Source organism: Schistocerca nitens, chromosome 3 (assembly GCF_023898315.1).
Source record: "Schistocerca nitens isolate TAMUIC-IGC-003100 chromosome 3, iqSchNite1.1, whole genome shotgun sequence".
In the NCBI taxonomy this organism is placed as follows: domain Eukaryota; kingdom Metazoa; phylum Arthropoda; class Insecta; order Orthoptera; family Acrididae; genus Schistocerca; species Schistocerca nitens.
In genome coordinates, this window is record NC_064616.1 from 161,414,014 (window position 1) to 161,429,994 (window position 15,981).

Here is a 15,981-nt window from a genome sequence, read left to right on the forward strand (position 1 = left end):
TATGGTCACTGTACGTGGCCTTACAAGGCAGCCCAGTGCTTGTATCCGATGCACTGCTGACCATTTTCTTTATCCCTCATATCATCACATTGCCGATATAACACAGAATTTGCATCGCGATTGAAAACTACAGGCTACATGGTGGCTCCTCACCAAGAGACTAACCATGCAACACTCACTGTACGTACCCCCACTAGGCAGCCCAGTAGCTTGTATGTGAAGCACTACTGCCCATTTACTATATCCCTCACACCTTCTCATTGCTGATGCAACACTGAATTTGCATCGCGATTGATAACTACAGGCTACAAGGTGGCTCCTCACCAAGAGAGTAACGATGCTATGGACACTGTACGTGGCCTCACCTGGCAGCCCAGTGCTTTTATCCATTGCACTACTTACCATTTTCTATATCCCTCACATCTTAACATTGCCGATGCAACACAGAATTTGCATCGAGATTGAAAACTACCAGCTACAAGGTGGCTCCTCACCAAGAGACTAACGATGCTATGGTCACTTTACGTGGCCACACTTGGCAGCCCAGTGCTTGTATCCGATGCACTGCTGACCATTTACTATATCCCTCACATCTTCACATTGCCAATGCAACACAGAATTTGGATCACGATTGAAAACTACAGGCTACATGTTGGCTCCTCACCAAGAGACTAACGATGATATGCTCACTGTACGTACCCTCACCTGGCAGCCCAGTAGCTTGTATGAGAAGCACTACTAACCATTTACTATATCCCTCACACCTTCACATTGCCCATGCAACACAGAATTTGCATCGCGATTGATAAGTACAGGCTACAAGATGGCTCCTCACCAAGAGACTAACGATGCTATGGTCACTGTACGTGGCCTCACCTGGCAGCCCAGTGCTTGTATCCATTGCACTACTTACCATTTACAATATCCCTCACATCTTAACATTGCCGATGCAACACAGAATTTGCATCGCGATTGAAAACTACAGGCTACATGGTGGCTCCTCACCAAGAGACTAACGATGCTACGGTCACTGTACATACCCTCACCTGGCAGCCCAGTAGCTTGTATCCGATGCACTACTGCCGATTTACTATATCCCTCACACTTTCACATTGCCGATGCAACACAGAGTTTGCATGGCAATTGAAAACTGCTGGCTATATCGCGGCTCCTCACCAAGAGACTAACGATGCAACAGTCTCTGTCCGCAGCCTCACCTGGCAGCCCAGTAGTTTGTATCTGATGTACTACAGCCCATTTACTATATCCCTCACACCTTCACATTGCCGATGCAACACAGAATTTGTATCGCGATTGATAACTACAGGTTAGAAGGTGGCTCCTCACCAAGAGACTAACGATGCTATGCTCACTGTACGTACCCTCACTTGGCAGCCCAGTAGCTTGTATCCGATGCACTACTGCCCATTTACTATATCCCTCACACCTTCACATTGCAGATACAACACAGAATTGGCATCGCGGTTGGAGCTACAGGCTACATGGCGACTCCTCACCAAGAGACTAACGATGCTAGGGTCACTGTACGTTACCTCACCTTGCAGCCCAATAGCTTGTATCCGATGCACTACTTTCCATTTACTATATACCACACACCTTCACATTGCCGATGCAACACAGAATCTGCATCGCGATTGAGAACTACAGGCTACATGTTAGCTCCTTTCCAACAGACTAACGATGCTATGATCACTGTACGTGGGCCCACCTGGCATCCCAGTGCTTGTATCCGATGCACTGCTGACCGTTTACTATATCCCGCACATCTTCACATTGCCGATGCAACACAGAATTTGCATCGCGATTGAAAACTACAGGCTACATGGTGACTCCTCACGAATAGACTAATGATGCTACGCTAACTGTACGTACCCTCACATGGCAGCCGAGTAGCTTGTATGCGAAGCACTACTGCCCATTTACTATATCCCTCACACCTTCACATTGCCGATGCAACACAGAATTTGCATCGCAATTGGAACTACAGGCGACATGGCGGCTCCTCACCAAGAGACTAACGATGCTAGGGTCACTGTACGTTGCCTCAGATGGCAGCCCAATAGCTTGTATCCGATGCACTACTGAAAATTTACTACATCCCTCACACCTTCACATTGCCGATGCAAAACAGAATTTGTATCGCAATTGAGAACTACAGGCTACATGTTGGCTCCATACGAAGAGACTAACGATGCTACGCTGACTGTATGTACCCTCACCTGGCAGCCCAGTAGCTCTTATCCGATGCACTACTGCACATTTACTATATCCCTCACATTTTCACATTGCCGATGCAACACAGAATTTGCATCGCGACTGAAAACTACAGGCTACGTGGCGGCTCCTCACCAAGAGACTAACCATGCAACGCTGACTGTCCGTACCCTCACCTGGCAGCCCAGTAGCTTGTATGTGAAGCACTACTGCCTATTTACTATATCCTTCACACCTTCTCATTGCTGATGCTACACTGAATTTGCATCGCGATTGGTTACTACAGGGTACAAAGTGGCTCCTCACCAAGAGACTAACGATGCTATGGTCACTGTACGTGGCCTCACCTGGCAGCCCAGTGCTTGTATTTGATGCACTGCTGACCATTTACTATATCCCTCACACCTTCACATTGCCAATGCAACACTGAATTTGCATCGCTATTGATAAGTACAGGCTACAAGATGGCTCCTCACCAAGAGACTAACGATACTATGGTCACTGTACGTGGCCTCACCTGGCAGCCCAGTGCTTGTATCCATTGCACTACTTACCATTTACTATATCCCTCACATCTTAACATTGCCGATGCAACACAGAATTTGCATCGCGATTGAAAACTGCAGGCTTCACGGTGGCTCGTCACCAAGAGACTAACAATGCTACGGTCACTGTACATACTCTCACCTGGCAGCCCAGTAGCTTCTATCCGATGCACTACTGCCGATTTACTATATCCCTCACACCTTCACATTGCCGATGCAACACAGAATTTGCATGGCAATTGAAAACTACTGGCTATATCGCGGCTCTTCACCAAGAGACTAACGATGCTACAGTCTCTGTACGCAGCCTCACCTGGCTGCCCAGTAGTTTGTATCTGATGTACTACAGCCCATTTACTATATCCCTCACATCATCACATTGCCGATGCAACACAGAATTTGCATCGCGATTCAAAACTGCAGGCTACATGTTGGCTCCTCACCAAGAGACTAAGGATGCTACGCTCACTGTACGTGCCCTCACCTGGCAGCCCAGTAGCTTGTATGCGAAGCACTACTGCCCATTTACTATATCCCTCACAACTTCACATTGTCGATTCAACACAGAATTTGCATTGCGATTGGAGCTACAGGCTACATGGCAGCTCCTCACCAAGAGACTAGCGATGCTAGGGTCACTGTACGTTGCCTCACCTGGCAGCCCAATAGCTTGTATCCGATGCACTACTGTCCATTTACCATATCCGTCACACATTCACATTGCCGATGCAACACAGAATATGCATCGCGATTGATAACTACAGACTACAAGGTGGCTCCTCGCCAAGAGACTAACGATGCTATGGTCACTGTACGTGGCATCACCTAGCAGCCCAGTGCTTGTATCCGATGCACTGCTGACCGTTTACTATATCCCTCAAATCTTCACATTGCAGATGCAACACAGAATTTGCATCGCGATTGAAAACTACAGGCTACATGGTTGCCCCTCACCAAGAGCCTAACGATGCTCTGCTCACTGTACGTACACTCACCTGGCAGCCTAGAACCTTGTATGTGAAGCACTACTGCCCATTTGCTATATCCCTCACACCCTCATATTGCCGATGCAACACAGAATTTGCACCGCGATTGGAACTACAGGCTACATGGCGGCTCTTCACCAAGGGACTAACGATGCTAGGGTCACTGTACCTTGCCTCACCTGCTAGCCCAATAGCTTGTATCCGATGCACTACTGCCAATTTACTATATCATCACACAATCACATTGCCGATGCAACATAGTATTTGCTCCTGATATAAAACTACAGGCTATGTGGCGGCTCCTCACCAAGAAATTAACGAAGCTACAGTCTCTGGACGTGGCCTCACCTGGCAGCCCAGTAGTTTCTATCCGATGCACTACTGCCCATTTACTATATCCCTCACACCTTCACATTGCCGATGCAACATAGAATTTGCATCGCGATTGAGAACTACAGGCTACATGTTGGCTCCTTACCAAGAGACTAACGATGCTACGCTCACTGTACGAAGCCTCACCTGGCAGCCCAGTAGCTTGTATGCGAAGCACTATTGCCAATTTACTATATCCCTCACACCTTCACATTGCCGATGCAACGCAGAATTTTCATCGCGATTGGAACTACAGGCTACATGGCGGCTCCTCACCAAGAGACTAACGATGCTAGGGTCACTGTACGTGGCCTCACGTGGCAGCACAGTGCTTGTATCCGATGCACTGCTGTCCATTTACTATATCCCTCACACATTCACATTGCCGATGCATCACAGAATTTGCATCGTGACTGATAACTACAGACTACAAGGTGGCTCCTCACCAAGAGACTAACAATGATATGGTCACTGTACGTGGCCTCACCTAGCATCCCAGTGCTTGTATCCGACGCACTGCTGACCGTTTAGTATATCCCTCACATCTTCACATTGCCGATGCAACACAGAATTTGAATCGCGATTGAAAACTACAGGCTACATGGTGGCTCCTCACCAAGAGTCTAATGATGCTACGCTCACTGTACGTACCCTCACATGGCAGCCCAGTAGCTTGTATGCGAAGCACTACTGACCATTTACTATATCCCTCACACCTTCATATTGCCGATGCAACACAGTATTTGATTCGCGATCGGAACTACAGGCTACATGGCGGCTTCTCACCATGAGACTAACGATGCTAGGGTCCCTGTATGTTGCCTGACCTGGCAGCCCATTAGCTTGTATACCATCCACTACTGCCCATTTACTATATCCCTCACAGCTTCACACTGCCGATGCAACACAGAATTTGCATCGCGATTGAAAAGTACAGGCTACATGGCGGCTCCTCACCACGAGACAAACGGAGCTACGGTCGCTGTAAGTCGCCTCACCTGGCAATACAGTAGCTTGTATCCGATGCACTACTGCCCATTTACTATATTCCTCACACCTTCACATTGGCGATGCAACACAGGTTTTAAATCGTGTTTTAAAGCTACAGGCTACATGGCGGCTCCTCACCAAGAGACTAACGATGCTACGGTCACTGAACGTGGTCTCACCTGGCAGCCCAGTAGATTGTATATGAAGCACTACTGCACATTTACTATATCCCTCACACCTTCACATTGCCGATGCAACACAGTATTTGCATCGCAATCGGAACCACAGGCTACATGGCGGCCCCTCAGCAAGAGACTAACGATGCTAGGGTCGCTGTACGTTGCCTCACCTGTCAGCCCAATAGCTTGTTTCCGATGCACTACTGCTCAGTTACTATATCCCTCTCACCTTCATACTGCTGATGCAACACTGAATTTGCATCGCCATTGATAAGTACAGGCTACAAGGTGGCTCCTCACCAAGAGACTAACGATGCTAGGGTCACTGTACGTTGCCTCACCTGCTAGCCCAATAGTTTGTATCCGATGCACTACTGCCAATTTACTATATCCATCACACCTTGCCATTGACGATGCAACATAGTATTTGCCTCGTGATTTAAAACTACAGGCAACATGGCGGCTCCCCACCAAGAAACTAACGATGCTACGGTCACTGGACAGGGGCTCACCTGGCAGCCCAGTAGTTTGTATCCGATCCACTACTGCCCATTTACTATATCCCTAACACCTTCACATTTCTGATACAACACAGAATTTGCATCGCGATGAAAACTACAGGCTACATGTTGGCTCCTCACCAAGAGACTACTGATGCTACGCTCACTGCACGTACCCTCACCTGGCAGCCCAGTACCTTGTATGCGAAGCACTACTGCCAATTTATTATATCCCTCACACCCTTACATTGCCAATGCAACACAGAATATTCATCGTGATTGGAAGTACTGGCTACATGGTGGCTCCACACCATGAGACTAACGATGCTATTGTCACTGTACGTGCCCTTACCTGGCAGCACAGTGCTTGCATCTGATGCACTGCTGACCGTTTACTATATCCCTCACATCTTCACATTGCTGAGGCAACACTGAATTTGCATCGTGATTGATAACCACAGGCTACATGTTGGCTCCTCACCAAGAGACTACTGATGCTACGCTCACTGCACGTACCCTCACCTGGCAGCCCAGTAGCATGTATGCGAAGCACTACTGCCCAATTACTATATCCCTCATCCCTCACACCTTCACATTGTCGATCTAACACAGAATTTGCATCGCGATTGGAACTACAGGCTACATGGCGGCTCCTCACCAAGAGACTAACGATCCTAGGGTCACTGTACGTTGCCTCAGCTGGCAGCCCAATAGCATGTATCCGATGCACTACTGCCAATTTACTATATCCCTCAGACCTTCACATTGCCGATGCAACACAGAAATTGCCTCCTGATTTAAAACTACAGGCTACGTGGCAGCTCCTCACCAAGAGACTAACGATGCTACGGTCACTGGACGTGGCCTCACCTGGCAGCCCAGTAGCTTGTATCCGATGCACTTCTGCCCATTTACTATATCCCTCACACCTTCACATTGCCGATGCAACACTGAATTTGCATCGCGATTGAAAACTACAGGCTACATGTTGGCTCTTCACCAAGAGACTAACGATGCTACGATCACTGTACATACCATTACCTGGCAGCCCAATAGCTTATATGCGAAGCACTACTGCCCATTTACTATATCCCTCACAGCTTCACATTGCCGATGCAACACAGTATTTGCATCGCGATTGGAACTACAGGCTACATGGAGGCTCCTCACCAAGAGACTAACGATCCTAGGGTCACTGTACGTTGCCTAACCTGGCAGCCCAATAGCTTGTATCCGATGTACTACTGCCCATTTGCTATATCCCTCACACCTTCATATTGCCGATGCATCACAGAATTTGCATCGCAATTGATAACTACAGACTACAAGGTGGCTCCTCACCAAGGGACTAACCATGCTATGGTCACTGTACATTGCCTAACCTGGCAGCCCAATAGCTTGTATCCGATGCACTACTGCCAATTTACTATATCCCTCACACCTTCACATTGCCGATGCAACACAGTATTTGCATCGCGATTGATAACTACAGACTACAAGGTGGCTCTTCACCAAGAGACTAACGATGCTATGGTCACTGTACGTGGCCTCACCTGGCAGCCCAGTCCTTGTATCTGATGCACCGCTGACCATTTACTACATCCCGCACATCTTCACATTGCCGATGCATCACAGAATTTGCATCGCGATTGAAAACTGCAGGCTACATGGTGGCTCCTCACCAAGAGACTAACGATGCTACGCTCAGTGTACGTACCCTCACCTGGCAGACCAGTAGCTTGTATGCGAAGCACTACTGCCCATTTACTATATTCCTCATACCTTCACATTGCTGATGCATCACAGAATTTGCATCGCGACTGGAGCTGCAGGCTACATGGCGGCTCCTCACCAAGAGATTAACGATGCTACGGTCACTGTACGTTGCCTCACCTGGCAGCCCAATAGCTTGTATCCGATGTACTACTGCCCATTTGCTATATCCCTCACACCTTCACATTGCCGATGCATCACAGAATTTGCATCGCGACTGAAAACTACAGACTAGAAGGTGGCTCCTCACCAAGAGACTAACGATGCTATGGTCACTGTACGAGGCTTCACCTGGCAGCCCAGTAGCTTGTATCCGATGCACTGCTGACTGTTTTTTTATATCCCTCACATCTTCACATTGCTGATGTAACACAGAATTTGCATCGTGAGTGAAAACTACAGGCTACATGGTGGCTCCTCACCAAGAGACTAACGATGCTACACTCAGTGTACGTACCCTCACCTGGCAGCCCAGTAGCTTGTATGCGAAGCACTACTGCCCATTTACTATATTCCTCATACCTTCACATTGCCGATGCATCACAGAATTTGCATCGCGACTGGAACTGCAGGCTACATGGCGGCTCCTCACCAAGAGACTAACGATGCTACGGTCACTGTACGTTGCCTCACCTGGCAGCCCAATAGCTTGTATCCGATGTACTACTGCCCATTTGCTATATCCCTCACACCTTCATATTGCCGATGCATCACAGAATTTGCATCGCAATTGATAACTACAGACTACAAGGTGGCTCCTCACCAAGGGACTAACCATGCTATGGTCACTGTACATTGCCTAACCTGGCAGCCCAATAGCTTGTATCCGATGCACTACTGCCAATTTACTATGTCCCTCACACCTTCACATTGCCGATGCAACACAGAATTTGCATGGCGTTTGAAAACTACAGGCTACATCGTGGCTCCTCACCAAGAGACTAACAATGCTACAGTCACTGTACATAGCCGCACCTGGCATCCCAGTAGTTTGTATCTGATGTACTACATCCCATTTTCTATATCCCTCACACCTTCACATTGCCGATGCAACACAGAATTTGCATCGTGGTTTTAAACTACAGGCTACGTGGCGGCTCCCCACCAAGAGACTAACGATGCTACGGTCACTTGGCGTGGCCTCACCTGGCAGCCCAGTAGATTGTATCCGATGCACTACTGCCCATTTACTATATCCCTCACATCTTCACATTGCCGATGTAACACAGAATTTGAATCGCGATTGAAAACTACAAGGTACATGGTGGCTCCTCACCAAGAGACTAACGATGCTACGCTCACTGTACGTACCCTCAACTGCCAGCCCAGTAGCTGGTATGCGAAGCACTACTGCCCATTTACTATATCCGTCACACCTTCACATTGCCGATGCAACACAGAATTTGCATCGCGATTGGAACTACAGGCTACAATGGCGGCTTCTCACCAAGAGACTAACGATGCTAGGGTCACTGTACGTTGCCTCACCTGCTACCCCAATAGTTTGTATCCGATGCACTACTGCCAATTTACTATATCCATCACACCTTGCCATTGACGATGCAACATGGTATTTGTCTCGTGATTTAAAACTACAGGCAACATGGCGGCTCCTCACCAAGAAACTAACGATGCTACGGTCACTGGACATGGGCTCACCTGGCAGCCCAGTAGTTTGTATCCGATCCACTACTGCCCATTTACTATATCCCTAACACCTTCACATTTCTGATACAACACAGAATTTGCATCGCGATGAAAACTACAGGCTACATGTTGGCTCCTCACCAAGAGACTACTGATGCTACGCTCACTGCACGTACCCTCACCTGGCAGCCCAGTACCTTGTATGCGAAGCACTACTGCCAATTTATTATATCCCTCACACCCTTACATTGCCGATGCAACACAGAATATTCATCGTGATTGGAAGTACTGGCTACATGGTGGCTTCACACCAAGAGACTAACGATGCTATTGTCACTGTACGTGGCCTTACCTGGCAGCACAGTGCTTGCATCTGATGCACTGCTGACCGTTTACTATATCCCTCACATCTTCACATTGCTGAGGCAACACAGAATTTGCATCGTGATTGATAACCACAGGCTACATGTTGGCTCCTCACCAAGAGACTACTGATGCTACGCTCACTGCACGTACCCTCACCTGGCAGCCCAGTAGCATGTATGCGAAGCACTACTGCCCAATTACTATATCCCTCATCCCTCACACCTTCACATTGTCGATCTAACACAGAACTTGCATCGCGATTGGAACTACAGGCTACATGTCGGCTCCTCACCCAGAGACTAACGATCCTAGGGTCACTGTACGTTGCCTCACCTGGCAGCCCAATAGCTTGTATCCGATGCACTACTGCCAATTTACTATATCCCTCACACCTTCACATTGCCGATGCAACACAGAAATTGCCTCCTGATTTAAGACTACAGGCTACGTGGCAGCTCCTCACCAAGAGACTAACGATGCTACGGTCACTGGACGTGGCCTCACCTGGCAGCCCAGTAGATTGTATCCGATGCACTACTGCCCATTTACTATATCCCTCACACCTTCACATTGCCGATGCAACACTGAATTTGCATCGCGATTGAAAACTACAGGCTACATGTTGGTTCTTCACCAAGAGACTAACGATGCTACGATCACTGTACATACCATTACCTGGCAGCCCAGTAGCTTATATGCGAAGCACTACTGCCCATTTACTATATCCCTCACAGCTTCACATTGCCGATGCAACACAGTATTTGCATCGCGATTGGAACTACAGGCTACATGGCGGCTCCTCACCAAGAGACTAACGATCCTAGGGTCACTGTACGTTGCCTTACCTGGCAGCCCAGTAGCTTGTATCCGATGCACTACTGCCAATTTTATGTATCCCTCACACCTTCACATTGCCGATGCAACACAGAATTTGCCTCCTGATTTAAAACTACAGGCTACGTGGCGGCTCCTCACCAAGAGACTAACGATGCTATGGTCACTGGACGTGGCCTCACCTGGCAGCCCATTAGCTTGTATCCGATGCACTACTGCCCATTTTCTATATCCCTCACACCTTCACATTGCCGATGCAACACAGTATTTGCATCGCGATTGATAACTACAGACTACAAGGTGGCTCCTCACCAAGAGACTAACGATGCTATGGTCACTGTACGTGGCCTCACCTGGCAGCCCAGTGCTTGTATCTGATGCACCGCTGACCACTTACTACATCCCTCACATCTTCACATTGCCGATGCATCACAGAATTTGCATCGCGATTGAAAACTGCAGGCTACATGGTGGCTCCTCACCAAGAGACTAACGATGCTACGCTCAGTGTACGTACCCTCACCTGGCAGACCAGTAGCTTGTATGCGAAGCACTACTGCCCATTTACTATATTCCTCATACCTTCACATTGCCGATGCATCACAGAATTTGCATCGCGACTGGAACTGCAGGCTACATGGCGGCTCCTCACCAAGAGATTAACGATGCTACGGTCACTGTACGTTGCCTCACCTGGCAGCCCAATAGCTTGTATCCGATGTACTACTGCCCATTTGCTATATCCCTCACACCTTCACATTGCCGATGCATCACAGAATTTGCATCGCCACTGAAAACTACAGACTAGAAGGTGGCTCCTCACCAAGAGACTAAGGATGCTATGGTCACTGTACGAGGCCTCACCTGGCAGCCCAGTAGCTTGTATCCGATGCACTGCTGACTGTTTTTTTATATCCCTCACATCTTCACATTGCTGATGTAACACAGAATTTGCATCGCTATTGAAAAGTACAGGCTACATGGTGGCTCCTCACCAAGAGACTAACGATGCTACGCTCAGTGTACGTACCCTCACCTGGCAGCCCAGTAGCTTGTATGCGAAGCACTACTGCCCATTTACTACATTCCTCATACCTTCACATTGCCGATGCATCACAGAATTTGCATCGCGACTGGAACTGCAGGCTACATGGCGGCTCCTCACCAAGAGACTAACGATGCTACGGTCACTGTACGTTGCCTCACCTGGCAGCCCAATAGCTTGTATCCGATGTACTACTGCCCATTTGCTATATCCCTCACACCTTCACATTGCCGATGCATCACAGAATTTGCATCGCAATTGATAACTACAGACTACAAGGTGGCTCCTCTCCAAGGGACTAACCATGCTATGGTCACTGTACATTGCCTAACCTGGCAGCCCAATAGCTTGTATCCGATGCACTACTGCCAATTTACTATATCCCTCACACCTTCACATTGCCGATGCAACACAGAATTTGCATGGCGTTTGAAAACTACAGGCTACATCGTGGCTCCTCACCAAGAGACTAACAATGCTACAGTCACTGTACATAGCCGCACCTGACATCCCAGTAGTTTGTATCTGATGTACTACATCCCATTTTCTATATCCCTCACACCTTCACATTGCCGATGCAACCCAGAATTTTCATCGTGATTTTAAACTACAGGCTACGTGGCGGCTCCTCACCAAGAGACTAACGATGCTACGGTCACTTGGCGTGGCCTCACCTGGCAGCCCAGTAGATTGTATCCGATGCACTACTGCCCATTTACTATATCCCTCACACCTTTACATTGCTGATGCAACACAGAATTTGCATCGCGATTGATAACTACAGGCTACATGTTGGCTCCTCACCAAGAGACTAACGATGCTAATCTCACTGTACGTACCATCACCTGGCAGCCCAGTTGCTTGTATGCGAAGCACTACTGCCCATTTACTATATCCCTCACACCTTCACATTTTCGTCGCAACACAGTATTTGCATCGCAATTGGAACTACAGTCTACATGGCGGTTCCTCACCAACAGGGTAACAATGCTAGGGTCACTGGATGAGTCCTCACCTGGCAGCCCAATAGCTTCTATCCGATGCACTACTGCCCATTTACTATATCCCTGACACCTTCACATTGCTGTTGCAACACATAATTTGCATCGCGATTGATAACTACGGGCTACAAGGTGGCTCCTCACCAAGAGACTAACGATGCTATGGTACCTGTACGTGGCCTTACCTGGCAGCCCAGTGCTTGTATCCGATGCACTAATTACCATTTACTATATCCCTGCCATCTTCACATTGCCGATGCAACACAGAATTTCCATCGCGATTGAAAACTACAGGCTACATAGTGGCTCCTGACCAAGAGACTAACGATGCTACAGTCACTGTACATACCCTCACCTGGATTCCCAGTATCTTGCATCCGATGCACTACTGCCCATTTACTATATCCCTCACACCTTCACATTGCCGATGCAACACAGAATTTGCATGGCGATTGAAAACTACAGGCTACATCGCGGCTCCTCACCAAGAGACTAACGATACTACAATCATTGTACGTAAGCTCACCTGGGAGCCCAAAGCCTTGTAACTTATGCACTATTATATAATTACTATATCCCTCGCACCTTCACATTGACGATGTGACACAGATTTTGCATCGTGATTGAGAACTGCAGGTTTCATGGTGACTTCTCTCCAAAGGTGTAACGACACTACGGTCGTTCTACGTAACTTCTCCTTGGAGCCCAGTAGCTTGTATATGGTGCAGTACTGCTCGTTTACTATATCCTTCGCATCTTCACATGATGATGCGACAACGAAATTGCATCGTTATTGAAAACTACAGGCTGCGTGGTGTCTTCTCCATATGAGACTAAGGATAATGCAATCACTGTATGTAACTTCTCCCTGGAGCCCAATAATTTGTATCCGATGCACTGCTGGTCATTTACTGTGTCCTTCACACCTTCGCATTGACGAGGCGACGCATCAGGTGCTTCACATTTGAAAACTAGAGGCTCCATGGCGACTTCTGTCCAAGAGACTAACAATACTAAGTTTACTGTACATAACCTCACCTGGAAGACCAGTACCTTGTAACTGATGTCCTACTTCACAATTAGTATATCCCTCGCACCTTCACATTGACGATGGGACACGGGAATTTCATCATGATTGAAAACCACAGGCTCAATGGTGACCTCTCTCCAAGAGAGTAATGATGCACGGTTCATGTTAAATTAATACTTTTTATTAACATCTGTTATAATTATTGAGTACGAGCATTGTCACATAAGTATAATAATTTGTAGCCCCTTAAACAGCCTTCTGCAAGATTGTTGTTTAATAAACTTTACATTGTCTTCCTACTGCATGATTCTGTATACTAAAGAGGTACTTTTTTACCTTGGCTGGATAGCGCCACAAGAAAATGCCATAGTAGTGTGTGAATGAAGGCATACGAAATATTGTAGAAATCCAGCCTGCAGATCAGCACAATGACAGAGAGTTCTAAACTGAACTGAATTGTTTGATTAATTCAGTCATATGTGGGTGCCACCTGTATGTTTGTTAACTCCGTATATGGAGCCTCAACCAATGTATGCACACTGATCTCTACTTAAAATACCTTAAAGTCACTTGTGTCTGTTTGGAAATGTGTAATATGAGTCTTTGTATAATTAAGCTTTAAATCTTGAGCTCTTCAGTGGATTATTTTTGAGTAGCAAGTATCAGAGTATTTGAAGAATCATGCAACATTCATGGTAAATAATTTATGTAGGTAAATAACAGGAGTGAGCCAATCATCAAACCTTACAAGAAACTATAATTGAAGTTTTCCCACTCTGAATGTAGCGTTATTCCTGTGACATAAATTGTTAATATGAACCCCTGTTACCTATAATTAAGTTGTGACATCAGCCATTTAAATGGAATGCCTATAATGCCATTACATTTTCGATTTTTATAAGATCTATATGGTCCAAACAAAGTTTAGATAAGATCATATGTCAACAGACTAAATGTCCTTGTTTATTTCTACTAGAATGGAATTTGTGGAATAATATATTGATTTCTCTGTAGAAAAGCCTGTTCAGAGGTCAGAGTAAGCTTCCGTTAAATATTATTATCAGAATGTTGTTTAATATTCTGTTACAAGCTACCCTCTCAACATGTTTTCTGAACACAACAAGGAGGGAGATGTGTCTATAATAGAATTCACCTGCTTGTCTCCACTTTTTTAAATAGGGTACTGCACATTTCATCTTTCAGGAAATATATCTTGATTCATCAAATAATTACAAGGATAACTTAAAATTCCTGTTCGTGCTATTATATATGTACAAGAGTTTAGTAACAGTATCGAAATATTATCATGACTGAAATACTGAATTATGTACACATATAAAAAAAAGTTTTGCATCACCCTGTTTCCCAGAACTCCTGATGATAGATGTCGACTGTGGACATAGTATCATAGACACAGTCCCTTTGACTGTTCGCAGATGTCACTAAACCCACCTAAAGATGTAAACAACCATGCACGAGCAGTACTACCTATTAGACAGAGGGGAGCCGACAGCTGATCATTTCCAGTCATTCCACCACGAAGGAGGTGCATGGCTCACATTGTCTGTAGTTCAACCATGCCTAGACGGTCAGTACCGAGGTTCAATCGCCTCCGCATTGTTACCTTGTGCCAGGAAGGGCTCTCAACAAGGGAAGTGTCCAGGCGTCTCAGAGTGAACCAAAGCAATGTTTTCCGGACATGGAGGAGATACTGAGAGACAGGAACTGTCGATGACATGCCTCGCTCAGGCCACCCAAGGGCTATTACTGCAGCGGATGACTGCTACCTATGGATTATTGCTCAGAGGAACTCTGACAGCATCGCCACCATGTTGAATAATGCTTTTCATGCAGCCACAGGAAGTCGTGTTATGACTCAAACTGTGCGCAACAGGCTGCATGATGTGCAACTTCATTCCCAACGTCCATGGTGAGGTTCATCTTTGTAACCACAACACCATGCAGCACGGTGCAGATGGGCCCAACAACATGCCGAATGGACCGCTCAGGATTGGCATCGTGTTCTCTTCACCGCTGAGTGTCGCATATGCCTTCCACCAAATAGTCATCGGAGACATGTTTGGTGGCAACCCGCTCAGGCTGTACACCTTAGACACTCTGTCCAGCGAGTGCAGCAAGGTGGAGGTTACCTGACGTTTTGGGGTGGCATTATGGGGGGCCGACATACACCGCTGGTGGTCGTGAAAGGTGCCGTAATGGCTGTACGATACGTGAATGCCATCCTCCGACCGATAGTGCAACCATATCAGCAGCATGTTGGCGAGCCTCTTGTCTTCATGGATGACAATTCACAGCCCCATCGTGCACATCTTGTTAATGACTTCATACATGATAATGACATCGCTCTACTAGAGTGGCCAACACGTTCTCCAGACATGAACACTATCGAACATGCCTGTGATAGATTGAAAAGGGGTGTTTATGGACGACATGACCCACCAACCACTCTGAGGGATC